Source organism: Carcharodon carcharias, chromosome 14, assembly GCF_017639515.1.
Source record: "Carcharodon carcharias isolate sCarCar2 chromosome 14, sCarCar2.pri, whole genome shotgun sequence".
Lineage (NCBI taxonomy): Eukaryota > Metazoa > Chordata > Chondrichthyes > Lamniformes > Lamnidae > Carcharodon > Carcharodon carcharias.
In genome coordinates this window covers 48,288,869-48,303,879 of record NC_054480.1, presented here as the reverse complement: position 1 = coordinate 48,303,879, position 15,011 = coordinate 48,288,869, and the positions used below count along the sequence as shown (strand labels likewise).

The following is a 15,011-nucleotide window of genomic DNA, read 5'->3' as shown; positions in this document are numbered from 1 at the left end:
GTCTCGATTTTAAAACTTTCATCCTTGTTTTCAAATCCCTCCATGGCTTTGCTCCTATCTCTCTAATCTCCTCCAGCTGCACAATTCACAGAGATATCTGTGCACCTCTAATTCTGATCTCCTGTGCATCCCCAGTTTTAATTACTCCACCATTGGTGGTTGTGCTTTCAGGTATCTAGGCCCCAACCTCTGGAACACCATCCCTACAACTCTCCCCCTCTCTATCTCACTTTCCTCAACCTTTAAAACACTTAAAAGCTACCTCTTTGACCAAGCTATTGTGGCTTAGTGTCTAACTTTGTGTTATAATGCTCCTGTATGGTAACTTGAGATATTTCATTGTGTTAAAGGCACTATAAATATAGGTTGTTGTTGTTGTAAAGGCATACCAAGATGATCATTGGCCAGAAAAGTCTTTTGCCACTCTAAGATGTCACCATCCATACTTGCAGGCATTGTTGCATGTATCTATAATAAATAAACTATATTCACAGGTTTTTGATCAGAAAGCCAGATGGAGAGCTTTGCTATTTATTGCTAGGATAGATTGGTACTGCCAGTGACAAGACAAACTGTGGAATCAAACCAATCTCCCCTTCATTGCAGTCATGCTGCATTAGATTACTGGAGATTATACCTCAGAGAGACAGAGAGAAAGCCCTCCTTACAATTTACCCAATTTTGCATGTGGAGTTGTAAATAATTAGGTGAAACTCTAAACTCAATTTCTATTTGCACATTACCACTCTGGCAAAACCTACATCAGTTCCAAAATGTTTAGAACTGGCATACCGCTGAAAGATGCCTCTGCTGTGTTGGCACTGCAGTTTTTTGCATGTATGATTACCATATGCCCATAGTATGTGCTGTGCTTCTACTTCACTCATGTTTTACATGCGTTTTTCCTTTAGGATCCTGCATTTCAAGAGTTCCAACCACAGTTCGCCACAGTTTTCCTGAAATTTCTCAAAGGGAATGTTCCCTATCTTATTTGGTTTTCCCAGGAGTAAACATTACTGGCACTTGCCATGTATGATGTCCAGGATACGACATTTAATAGGTAGTACATAAATTTATAAGATTAATTGGCTTTGCTCACCTTTCTTTTTTATTTATTTTTTTATTTGACCTCTGGATGCAGATGATGCTGGGTAATTTTTATTGCCCACCCTGGTTGCCTTTGAGAAGGGGGTGATGGGCTCTCTCCTTGGCCCATTGATATGTTTGTGCTGATGATGTTCCGATCATGGTGTTAAGTAGGGGATACCAAGATTTTGACTGCGTAATCCAAGGTATTTTCCTGAGGCAGAGTTCCCTTTGTCAGTGACATACCACCTTACTTGTCCTTCTCCATCATAAAATGTGTTGCATCGTTACAGAGGTTCTCATTACTTGTCAGCGTGGTTGGTAAATCAACTTTAACTTTTCATCAAGTAATTTTAATCAGAAATGTGAATGTTACAATTTCATAAACATTTTGCTATGTACACGAGCTACATGGTGTATTAGCTGCTTGAAAAGTGCTAAAGAATTATTATTGTAGGTGCACCTTGATCAGTTACAGATTTTTCAATTCAGCAAATGAAATCATATTCTCAAGAATCTTACATTACAAAACCATGCATTTCTTCAATTTTCAATAAAAGTGCAATATCAGGCCCATTGATACCAATACATTATGTGACAATGCATATTATATCATGGTAATGACATTTTTGTTTTTAACAATGATGTAATGACATTTAATAATAATGATTGGATTTCATACCTGTGTTACAAATACGAGACCAAATGAATAGAATGATAGACAAAGGATGATTATCATATAAAGGTATTTTGATTGCATAAAATCAGGCAATGCGTCTGTTACTTGTTGTAATTGTTTCTGGTAAAAACAAAATATTAAATAAATAATCAATTCCTTTTCTAGACACGGTCCATATTACTGTTCTTTTTTGAGTCTAAATAATCTGAAATGTTGCAGACTGGAAGACAGAATGAGTTGCCTTCCTGAGACAGGGTTAATTCCCTGCAACACTGGAAAAGTATAGTCAGTTTTCATTTCTTTACAACAGTCATTCTCAACAAGGCAACGCATGCAGTTGAGTTCAGTTTTAATGGCACCATGTATGCTCAAATAGATGGTGTTGTCATAGGGTCCCCTGAAGGCCCAGTTCTCACAAACATCTTTGTTGGGTTCCATGAGAAACAAGTCTTTGATGGAATGACACCTAACCTCCTACCCCTCACACATTTCCAATATGTGGATGATAAGTTTGCTATATTTAAATCTGCAGCTGCATGCAATAACTTCTTCACATGTCTTAATGGGCTCTATCCTGCACTCAAATTCACCTTTGAAATGGAGCATTCAAATGAACTCCCCTTCCTTGACATACTAGTTGAGAAGTCTGCTAGGAGGTTCTCTACCACGGTTTATTGCATGCCTGCCCTCTCTGGTCAATATAAGCATTGGGATTCCTACAGTTCCACACACCATTAGCCTTATTGGAAACCTTGTAAATAGGACCCGAGCCATTTGCTCACTATGCATGCTTGATGCTGAAAAGGGCAGAAAGGCATCCTGCAGGATAACGGCTACACTGATCAGATCATTTCGCACTGTATATCATGCATACTCATGAACTGGCCTAAGGCCATCACTTTCAGCCCTGAAAAATGCCCAGTCTACCTCAGATTACTTTGGAAAGGCGAGATATCTCAAAACTTTGAGCAACAGGTGAAGCTGGCTGTTTCACGCTGCTACTATGTAGTAGCAACATGGGTGGTATTCACCACTAACAGGATGCTGCCGTCAAGCCAAAAATACATTCTGCCCCAAAGACTGGTGGATCGCATCAAACCAACTGCTGTTCACAACGGTACAGACTGTATCCAACCAGCCCATGCTTGCAAAACTCAAAGCACAGTGTCGAACATGAGATGTGATTCTGCGATTGGACAACATTTGCTAAATAATCCTCAGTGTGCTAAGAATTATGCTGACAACCTATTTAAGATTGTCAGTCAGGCATTGCAGTATGGCATGTATCTGAAGCTACATATATTAATACACAGTATCCTGTTTTTTGCAGGCAATCTTTGTGCAACAATCTTCAGCCAGAAGTGCCGAGTGATAAATCTATCTTGGCCTCCTCCAGAGGTCCCCAGCAACACAGATGCCAGTCTTCAGCCAATTTAATACATTCCACGTGATATCAAGAAATGACTGAAGGCACTGGATACTTAAAAGGCTACGGGCCCTGACAATGTTCCGGCAATAATACTGAAGACTTGTGCTCCAGAACTTGCCGCACCCCTAGCCAAGCTGTTCCAGTACAGCTACAACACTGGCACTTACCCGGTTATGTGGAAAATTGCCCAGGCATGACCTGTGCACAAAAAGCAGGACAAATCCAACCCGGCCAATTACCGCCCCATCAGCCTACTCTCCATCATCAGTAAAGTAATGGAAGGGGTCATCAACAGTGCTATTAAACAGCACTTGCTTAGCAATAACCAGCTTACTGATGCCCAGTTTGGGTTCTGCCAGAGCCGCTCAGCTCCTGACCTCATCACAGCCTTGGTTCAAACATGGACAAAAGAGCTGAACTCCCGAGGTGAGGTGTGAGTGACTGCCCTTGAAGTCCAGGCCGCATTTGATCGAGTGTGGCATCAAGGAGCCCTAGCAAAACTGAAGTCAATGTGAATCAGGGGGAATACTCTCCACTAGTTGGAGTCATATTTAGCACAAAGGAAGATGGTTGTGGTTGTTGAATGTCAGTCATCTCAGCTCTAGAACATCACTGCAGGAGTTCCTCAGGGTTGTGTCCTAGGCCCAACCATCTTCAGCTGCTTCATCAGTGACCTTCCTTCCATCATAAGGTCAGAAGTGGCGATGTTCGCTGATGATTGCATAATGTTCAGCACCATTCGCGACTCCTCAGATACTGAAGCACTCCATGTCCAAATGCAGCAAGACCTGGACAATATCCAGGCTTGGGCTGACAAGTGGCAAGTAACATTCGGGCCACGCAAGTGCCAGGCAATGATCATTTCCAACAAGAGAGAATCCAACCGTCGCCCCTTAATGTTCAATGGCATTACCATCATTGAATCTCCCACTATCAACATCCTGAGGGCTACTGTTGACCAGAAAATGAACCAGACTATCCATATAAATACAAAAGCAGGTCAGAGGCTAGGAATCGTGTGAAGACTAACTCACCTCCTGACTCCCCAAAGCCTGTCCACCATCTGCAAGGGACAAGTCAGGAGTGTGTTGGAATACTCTCTCCACTTGCCTGGATGACTGCAACTCCCACAACACCGATAAAGCTGGATACCATCCAGGACAAAGCAGCCGGTTTGATTGGCAACACATTCACAAACATTCACTCCCTCTACCACTGACGCACAGTAGCAGCAGTGTATATTATCTACAAGATGCACTGCAGGGATTCACCAATGCTCCTTAGACAGCATCTTCCAAACCCACGACCACTACCACCTAGATGGACAACGGCAGCAGATAGATGGGAACACTACCACCTGAAAGTTCCTCACCAAGTAACTCACCATCCTGACTTGGAAATATATCGCCGTTCCTTCACTGTCACTGGGTCAAAATCCTGGAACTCCCTTCTTAACAGCACTGTGAGTACACCTACACCACATGGACTGCAATGATTCAAGAAGGCAGCTCATCACCACCTTTTCAAGGACAACTAGGGATGGGCAATTAAAGAAAATACTGGCCCAGCCAGCAAAGCCCACATCCCATGAATGATTACAAAGAAAGCACATTGCACTTGTATTAGCTAAACAAAAGATGTGACAGCCATTTGCTGACTCATTCGTCAGGGCAATGCCTTGACTGATCAAGGTCAAGCTGCCTGGTTTAAATTTCAAACAATGCTTTGTAGTTAACTGTCAGTCACCATGGTGCATTCTCCATGGCAATGCTTCTACCGATCATAGTCCGCTTGCCAACCAATCAGCACTCGCTTCAATACAGTATAAATTGTTTTCCCCTTATACTGGCATTCTTACAAAGTGTCCTGATGATGCAAGATGAAAAGCTTTGACATGTCTTTTCTTCAGCAATATTGCAACTATTTAATTGTATGCCTAATTTTGCAGAAAAAAAACTGTTGCTAACAGGGGTCCGTGAACATTTTATAACTTTTTCAATGCACTCATGGCATCCCTAATTGACCCCGAGAAAGAAGTGGTGAACTGCCTTTTTGAACCCTTTGAACATCTGCCTGTACATATCTCACACCAAGTCCCGTCCACTCATTACCCCCTATCCTCACTGATTCACATTGGCCCCTGATCCCCCAGACACATTTAAAATTTTCATCATGTTTAAATCACTTTATTCCCATGCACCAACTAATGCCCAACTGGTGTATACAGGCCCACAATGCTGTTCAAGGGGAATTTCCAGGATTTAGACCCATTGACAGCAAAGGGGTCAAGTCAGAATGGTTTGCAATTTGGAGGGGAACTTGAAAGTAGTGGTGTTTCCATGAGTCTGTTGATCTTGTTGTTCTAGGTGGTAGAGGTTTAGAAGGTGCTGTTGAAGGAGACTTGGCAATTTTTGCAGTGCATTTTGTAAATGGCATACAGTGCTGGCAGAGGGCGGGATTTCCTGCACCCACCTGCTGCAGGGATCTTCCGGTCGCGCCACGAGTCAATGGAATTCTGGCTGGGGCACTGCCTCACCCGCGGCGGGTCCCGCCCACGACGGGGCCGGAAAATCCTGGCCACTGTGTGCTGGTGGCAGAAGGAGTGGATGTTTAAAGTGGTGGTTCAGGTGCTGATCAAGCAGGCTGCTTTGTCCTGGAAGGTATCAAGCTTCTTATGTGTACTTGGAGCCATACTCATTCAGGCAAGCATTCCATCAACAGAGTATTCCATCAAGGGGAGATGGTGGTGTAGTGGTAATGTCACTCAACTTGTAATCCAGAGGCCAAAGCTAATGCTCTGGGGATGTGGGTTCAAATTCTGCCACTGCAGCTAGTGGAATTTAAATTCCATGAAGAAATGCTGAACTGAAAGATAGTCTCAGTAATGGTGACCATGAAATTATTGAGTGTCATAAAAACCTATCTGGTTCTTTAATGCCCGTTAGGGAAAGGGCAATTTGCTTGATGCTTAACTGCCCTCTCAAAAAGCCTAACAAGCTACTCAATTCAAAGGCAACTGGGGATGGGCAACAAATAGTTCCTGGTCAATGGTGACCTCCAGGATGTCGATGATGGGCAATACAGTGATGGTTTTGCCATTGAATGTTAAGGAGAGATGGTTTGATTCTCTCATGTTGGAGATGCTCATTGCCTGGCACTTGTGTGATGTGACTGTTGCTTGAGACAACGTTCAAACTTGGGTTGATATTTTGTTGCATGTGGGCATGAACTGCTCCAGAGGTGCAAATGGCACTGAACACTATGCAATCAGTGAGCATCCCCAACACTGATCTACTAGAGGGGAGGTCATAGATGAAGCAGCTGAAGATGATAGGACACCACCCTGAGCAACTCCTGCAGTGATGTCCTAGCCAGAAACGAGCAATCTAGGTTGCCTCTCCCTCCCCTCTTCTTTCTGCTCCTGTTTGTATAATTGGTGGTAAATGCTGTGCTGTCATGATTGTCAGCATGCAGCAGACAACCATTAACCTCATCACCCTCTCTGCTGAGTACTGCAGTGCTCCTCCAGAACAGTCCAGGCAGCAGAAGCATTGTTTCAGAACCCCAATGGTCTGGTCTATCACATTTGGTGTGGCAGCATGGCTTTTGTTGTATGCATGTTGGCCATGTGTGCATGGGTTGCTGGAGTCATTAGGCTTGCCACGCACTAACTACCTTTTGGTTTGTCAGGATGGCTTAACTGCAAAGGGCACAGCAGACCACTGCAGAATTAAGGCACCATGACTTCTGCCAGGATACCAGGATTTTACCTGCACGATTTGCTGCGTATGGTTACACATTAGCTGGATACGGAAGGAGTGGAATCCCTTTTGGTTGTGGTACAATACACCTCAAGAGTTGAGATACAATGTCTGCAAAACCACTTGGCTACAATCAATGGTGCTCTGCACAATAGGGAAGCCTGCAATCCTACTGAAGCTGCATAAGCTTCTTGCTGCTCTCTGGGAAGAGAGAGAAAAATACAGTCAGTCCTCTTTGAATACAGTGCAACAGTGGATGAAAACTGTGGAATGGGCAAATATTTATTTTCTTCTTTCCTCATCTCCAGCCTGGACGGAGCCCAACTCATAAAAGCCTGTAGCCCTGGTCATTTTCACAGCCACTGGTCTTTGCCCTGGTCTGACGTTGCAGTTATTGCTGCAGCAAAGTTCAGTGAAGACATCCTTGGTGAAATGCAGCCTTCTGACACCCTGTTCCTTGCTGAGGTTCAGGTGGAAGAATTGCTCCCTGAAACACCCTGGGAAGATATGGCATCCTGCTGAGAGCCCTTCTCCCCCTGCGCCCCCCCCGCCCCCCCCCTCCCCCCCCCCCTTCCCACCTCCTCTGGCAGCTTGTCCTGCTCTGCATGGCATTCTGCATGTTCATTCTTCCAGTCATGTAGTCTAGGAGGAATGCATCTTACTACACCCATGTCTGTGAGCAACTGACTCATGCAGGAGCCTTGAAATTTGGACCAAGTCCTTCAGCACCTATCAGAACACTCCCAAAAGACTTTAGCAACATCAAATAACTCTCAAAAGCACCTAAAATTTGGACAATTGCAGAAACAGCCAGTAGAAACGAATTAACAAAGAACCTGAAAGTTGTTGATGACTCCTTATGCTGGTTGGGGGGTGGGGGGGGCATCACTCCTGTTGCTGAACCTCTGTTTAGCTGTGTGTGATTAAGAGATGGTGTTAGCTGGGCATTGAACTCCAAAATGGGAGGAGTGGATCAGTGCTACACTCTGATCGATGTCATGATCTCACTACTTTGCATAACTCTGATGGGTGCTCCAATCACATGTGCTAACTCCCTCCCCAATATGATATGCATTCTGACTCGTATCAGAACTTTGTGCATTCAGTGCAGAACCAAATTTGGATTGTTTAAACCATGTGTAGTGCCCATAAAAGGGTTGCGTTGCATCAACATTTTGCACCATTTATCTTCAATATAAATAATTCATTAGGTTGCAGTTTGCCATGGGTTGAGTGCCTTATTTTAGGATGAATTGAAATCACAAAAGATAGTAAAGAAGAGAATCACCACAGCAATACCATGGATGAGAGACTCTCGTTATTAGGAAATATCAGAAAAGTAGCGCTTTTTTCATTAGAAGGTTAAGAGTAATACAGAGATTGCAACACACCCACAGCCTAGTCAGCCTGTGTCAGCGTTTACCCTGTGTACAAACAAATAGTTCTCATCAAATAAACCCAACCTGTTTCTACATCCTTTCAGCTCATTTTCTTTCACCCACCTATCTTATCAAATATTGAAAGTTGAAAAGGTCTGTCTTAAATCACTAACACTTAAAGCAAATTCCCTGGCTTTTCCTGTCCACCGTTCAAAATCTCTTGCATTTAATCTTGTACCTATGACCTCTCATCTATCTGCACTTTCCCATTATAACACAATTTCAAACAGTTCTATTATATTGCTCTGTAATCTGCACTGTTCAAACGAGAAAAAAAATCCAATAAAAGCAAAATACTGTGTATGCTGAAGATCTGAAATAAAAACAAATTGCTGAAAGTGCAGATCTGCTGATCTTTTCCAGCATTTTCTGTTTTTATTTTATATTAAAAATATCCAAGTTTATCAAGCCTTTGTATTTATATTTCCACATTTGTGATGAATCTGTGCTGAACCCTGTCTAAGGTCTCAATATCCTTCCACTAGCGTGGGATCCTATACGTCACACAGTCCTTCCATTCTAACCGAGGCCTTGTTAAAGTTTTCTGTTAGCACGTACATATCTCATGACTTATATATTCTGTACCTCAAGATAAAGGCTGGAAATCCTTTTTTTATATATACACACAGCGTTATCAGCTTGAGGTTATCCCTTTAATGTTCTGTGAACCTGAGCCCTCAAGACCCTCTGCTCTTATGGAACACTAAGCCTGCTCACATTCAGAGCATAATTACTGCTGTTAATTATTTTACAAAAGGACATCTCACACTTACTGTTATTGAATTTCATCTGCCATTTTTAGCCTCTTCCCCCACCTTAGCAATGCCTTTTCCTTCGTTTTTTTAAAAATTAGCTGTACCTCATATGCTGAGATTATCTGAACATTTTGCCATCACCACCTTTTGGCTTAAATTCAACATTAATATTCACAGTGAACAGAAGTGTCCCCTTAGCCAAGGGACACGGATACCCACTTCAATCATTCTGAAAAACTGCTTTACACTCCTATAATATTAGCTATTTTAGGGGTTAATTGGAATGTATCTATTTCAACTTTGCCATCAACACACCCTTCATCAAAAATAAACCTTGACTTGATTCGTCATTGCAAATTACAACTCCATGTCCAACCTTCCTTTCCTCTCTAAAGTAATTGAATGTGCTGTTGCATCCCAAATCCATGCTCATCTTGCCCACAACTCCATGTTTAAAACCCCTTCAATCAGGTTTCCATTATACCACAGAATTAACACAGCTCTCATCAAAAACAAAAATGACACATTAAGTGATTGACAGCGGTCACCTATCCCTCGCTATCCTTTCCAATCTGTCTGCAGTCTGAGGTACGTTGATCACACCATCCTGCCCCAAAACATCTCCTTTGTTGTCCATAAAAACAAAAAAACTGCGGATGCTGGAAATCCAAAACAAAAACAGAATTACCTGGAAAAACTCAGCAGGTCTGGCAGCATCGGCGGAGAAGAAAAGAGTTGACATTTCGAGTCCTCATGACCCTTCGACAGAACTTGAGTTCGAGTCCAAGAAAGAGTTGAAATATAAGCTGGTTTAAGGTGTGTGGGGGGGGACGGAGAGAGAGAGAGAGAAGTGGAGGGGGGGTGTGGTTGTAGGGACAAACAAGCAGTGATAGAAACAGATCATCAAAAGATGTCAACAACAATAGAACAAAAGAACACATAGGTGTTAAAGTTGGTGATATTATCTAAACGAATGTGCTAATTAAGAATGGATGGTAGGAAGGATGTTCTTACTATAGAGGGAGTCCAGCGAAGGTTTACCAGACTGATTCCTGGAATAGTGGAACTGACAACTGATTGAGTCGGTTAAGGTTTTATTCGCTGGAGTTCAGAAGAATGAGGAGGGGATCTCATGGAAACCTATAAAATTTTAACAACACTAGGCAGGGTAGATGCAGGAAGGATGTTCCTGATGGTGGGGAAGTCCAGAACCAGGGGTCACAGTCTGAGGATTTGGGGTAGACCTTTTAGGACTGAGATGAGGAGAACTTTCTTCACCCAGAGAGTGGTGAGCCTGTGGAATTCGCTACCACAGAAATTAGTTGAGGCCAAAACATTGTATGTTTTCAAGAAGGAGTTAGATATAGCTCTTGGGGCGAAAGGGATCAAAGGATATGAGGAGAAAGCGGGAGCGGGCTATTAAGTTGGATGATCATTCATGATCATATTGAATGGCGCAGCAGGCTCCAAGGACCAAATGGCCTACTCCTGCTCCTATTTTCTATGTTTCTATGTAGGCACCCACAGTGCTGTTAGGGAAGGAGTTCCAGGATTTTGGCCCAGCGACAGTGAAGGAACAGTGACATATTTCCAAGTCAGGATGGTGAGTGGCCTGGAGGGAAACTTCCAGGTGGTGGTGTTCCCATGTATCTGCTGCTCTTGTCCTTCTAGATGGTAGCGGTTGTGGGTTTGGAAGGTCCTAAGGAAGTCAGGAAGTGGGATTAAGCACCTGGAAGTGGGATTTCACTCACCTTTTTTGTTCGCAAGGTCACTGGATCTCTTGTGGCACTGAATCCTGGTTTGACGTATTCTCTCTTGCTGCTCACTTCCTTGGCAGCTTCCATCGATGCCTCTTTAGTTTCAGGGGATTGCCTCTTTCAATTCACAGGAACCAGCATTTCACTATAGCTCCTTCAAGCCACAGCAGTACCTCCAGAGAAGGGTCAGAGAACCTCGGTATTCCTTCCCACAGGTCACTACCACTCCTGTGGCTGCTAAAGCCTGAAGAATAAATGCAGAAATCAGGTATTCTGACACTCTATGTTAGGGTCCCTTTAACTAAAAATCCATTGACAGGTGGGGGTCATCATTACACTTGCACTCTGATTGGTAGAGAAACCTGGTAGCAGGATGCTAATGCAGTGGGCAAGCTAAAAAGCTATAGCAAAATCTGTTTCAGCAACAAGCAAGTTCCTGACCTGCTGCAGCCTCTCCACTGAGAGTGGGTTAGTTTCATTAAAATTCTGCCCATAAAGTTTAAATTGATTTTTGAAATGAATTTGCATGCATATGAAGCTGCATTTACTAACAGATGTTGCTAATCTGACTTAGGCTTTATCCACTAATGGACCAGAACTTGCTGGAGCCAGGGCATCTCATGCATGCAAAATCTTTCCTACATTCTTTGGCTCAAAAATTGTTTGTGCCATAACTTGCTAGAAGTTTAAACTGATAACATCATGGTTCACCTCTGTGAATGGTGTATCTCCCTAACCAATGAGAATTAGCAACTGAGAAATAAATAGAGGAAGGGCTGAGAAGGAGCATGAATTAGAGTGGGTGAATTAGAGTCAAATCAATTCCAGAAAGAGAAAGTGAGGGTAGGATTGGATTAAGAGAGAGAGAAAATAGAAAAAGAAAGGAAATCTACGAAAATAATGAAAATTTAAAAATGTTCTAAATTTATTAACTGAAGAAATAAGGCACTTGTTATGATCCCAGCTGAAATTACCCCTGGACAAGCCTGATCCCAGAGTGGAACCCAACTTGATAGATCCTAACCTTTATTTGTTTGTTTAGATACATGGAGAGTAGCTACCGAATAGAGTCACAGGACTCAGCTGATGAACTTAAAACAAAAGAATTAAACATTTATTAAACAAGAAATGATGAATGATATTATAATACTCCTTCACTCACAACTATACCTTTACAGATTTATACAGATTGTTAAGGATAACATAAGTTTAAAAAGCTTTCTTATACTCTAATATCCACAGTAAGTACACAGCCCATGTAAATCTATGGCACCCTGTGGTCAGACACAGCACACTCTGAAACCAAGTGACAGATGCCACCTCAAGCAGATGCAATGCATCTCCCCTCAACTCCCCCAGGTGCTTGTCACACCATGAGTCAACCGGACTCACTGCACTCAGTCTTTTACATGCGGGTTTCCAATCTCCACCCCCAAGGCCCTCGCCTTGGAATCTTCTCCCAAACCGACACTTTCTCTCAGACGCCTTCTGCAACAGTGCACTTCCAGGGTTTTGAACGTTCCTTTTGCTCTTCCTCTTCCCTGGGCTGCCACATGCATTCAAGCTGTCTTCCATGCACTCTCTCTCACTGGCTCATCCGACAACAGTGCCACTGCTTCACATGCCCATAGCAAAGAGTTACAGACCTTCAGTTGTCTCTTTGGACCTTTTTGCCTTTTGTAAGCTGTTCCCACTTTAAATCTGCTTTCTGTAGCTTGAAGCTTCGAGTCCTTCTGTGCCCCTCACCCTTAACTTCACTTAATAGGACCTTTTTCAGGTTCCTGTCCTTCCTTCAACTAGAAAGTCTGCTTGGGACTCTCTCTTCTTCCACGGCCCTGCATTTCTGGGCCTTTTCCTCAGCTTGGGACTGGCAGCTACTTTCAAAATAACTCCTGCACTCAGCTTCCAAAACAAACTTCTATCTTTCTTCTTGTGTCTGTGTCTGTGGGAGAGACCTGTCTCTCTGGCCCCCTGTTGTTTGGCAACAGTCCAATTTTTCTACCCTTGTTTGTTACCTTAGCTTAAGTCATAAAACTCTCATTAGAAATGCAAGCACCTTTTCAAAGTGAAACTAAAACTCAATTTGACCTTTCTTAACACACAGATACAGAAATACAAATCAAACTTAAACATTAAAGCTAAAACTCATTCCTAACACTCACAAATACAAATCTAACTTATTTAAACTGTCTTTATTTCCTAACACACTGCAATTGAAATTGTTCAATTTTGGGCCAGAGGGGTTGATTGGCACTGTATTATCAATAATTGCATTGTTACAAAGGTACATATGCTAGTTATCAGACTTTATATTCTGGAGGCTCACTCCAGCAAATTTTGATCCATTAATGGGTAAAACCTAAATCAGATTAACAACATCTGTTAGCAGATGCAGCTTCACATGTATGCAAAAATTAATTAATAGGCATTTAATGCAAAAATCCAATAATTTTTTTTAAATAATGGCAAGGCTAAGGCTGAGATATGGCTTGAACAAAGCTAATGGTGAAATGGTATAAACTGACCAGGTAATTCTGAAATTCTCAGTTTATGGTACCTTCTAATCCCTTGAATTTAATGGCTTATTTGAACATTAATAATGACATGAAATTTGCATGCCATTATTTTTCCAGCAACTTCCTGCCCAAGGATGCAACTAAATTGATAACAGCTCTATGCAAATATCTCAGTCATTAAAATTTCAAATAAGCCAAATTAGTAAATAAGAAATATGCAGAAAAAAACTCAATGAACTAATCTTAAAATAGTTTGCATTATAGGATTATTCAAATACAGTTGAATTCTGCAACAAGAAAGCTAGAATGACCTCTTCATGCCTCCATCTTTACACCATCTCTCCTGGATTTTCAAGGGTTAACGAGAACTCACCAGATGCTGCCAGAAACGTGACATTTTCCAATGCCTCTCTCTTGCAAAAAATATATTCTAGGACATCCTCACCTTCACAAATAAAAGAGAATTCTCCCTGGGGTTCCCACTGGTCTTTCTGAGATCATTTACATTATTACACTGGATGCTGTGAAGGTAGTGTCTTAGGCATAACCATCTTCAGTGATTCATCAATGACCTTCCTTCCCTTCATCATAAGTGGGGATGTTTGCTGATTACACAATGATCAGTACCATTTGCAACTCCTCAGATACTGAAGCAGTCCATGTCCATATGCAGCAAGATCTGGATAACATTTAGGCTAGGGCTGATACATAGTAAATAGCATTCGTGCCACACAAATGCCAAGCACAACCATCTCCAACAAGAGAGAATCTGACCATTCAATGGCATTACCATCGTTGAAGTTCCCTTTATCAATATCCTGGAGGTCGCCATTGACCAGCAACTTGACCAGACCAGGCATGTAAATACAATGGTTACAAAAGCCAGTCAGAGGCTGGGAATTCTGTGGCAAGTAACTCACCTTCTGACACCCCAAAGCCTCTCCACCATTTACAAAGCGTAAGTCAGGAGTGTGATGGAATACTTTCCACTCATCTGGTTGAGTGTGGTTCCAATAATACTCAAAAAGCTAGGACAAAGCAGGCTGCTTGATCAGCACCTCATCCACTACCTTAAATGTTCATTCTCTTCACACAGTGGCAGCAGTGCATACCATATATAAGACGCACAACAGCAACTCACCAAGGTTTCTTCGACAGCATCTTTCAAGTCCATGACCTCTACCACCTAGAAGGAAAAGGGCAGCAGGCACATGGGAACACCACCACCTGCAAGTTCCCCTCGAAGCCGCACACCATCCTGACTTGGAACATACCTTCATTGTCGCTGGGTTAAAATCCTGAAATTTCCTCCCTAAGAGCACTGAGGGCATACCTACATCAGATGGGCTGCAGCGATTCAAGGTGGCAGCTCACTGCCACCTTCTCAAGGGCAATTAGAAATGAACAACAAAATTGTCCTTGCCAGCGACGCTCACATCCCATGGATGAATTAAAAAAAAAACTTTACTTGCAATCTTACATCAGGAGTCCTCTAAGGCACAATAAAATCAAATTTTATTGCTAAAACCAGAATAATGCAGCATTTCTAGCCATTCTCAAAATGCCTTGCATTGATATAACATTATATT

At 42.5% G+C, this 15,011-nt stretch overlaps 1 pseudogene; it reads right to left on the bottom strand.

The window, feature by feature from the left end:
- LOC121287530 overlaps nucleotides 1-15,011 on the bottom strand; it is a 70,913-nt pseudogene that overhangs the window by 39,324 nt on the left and 16,578 nt on the right.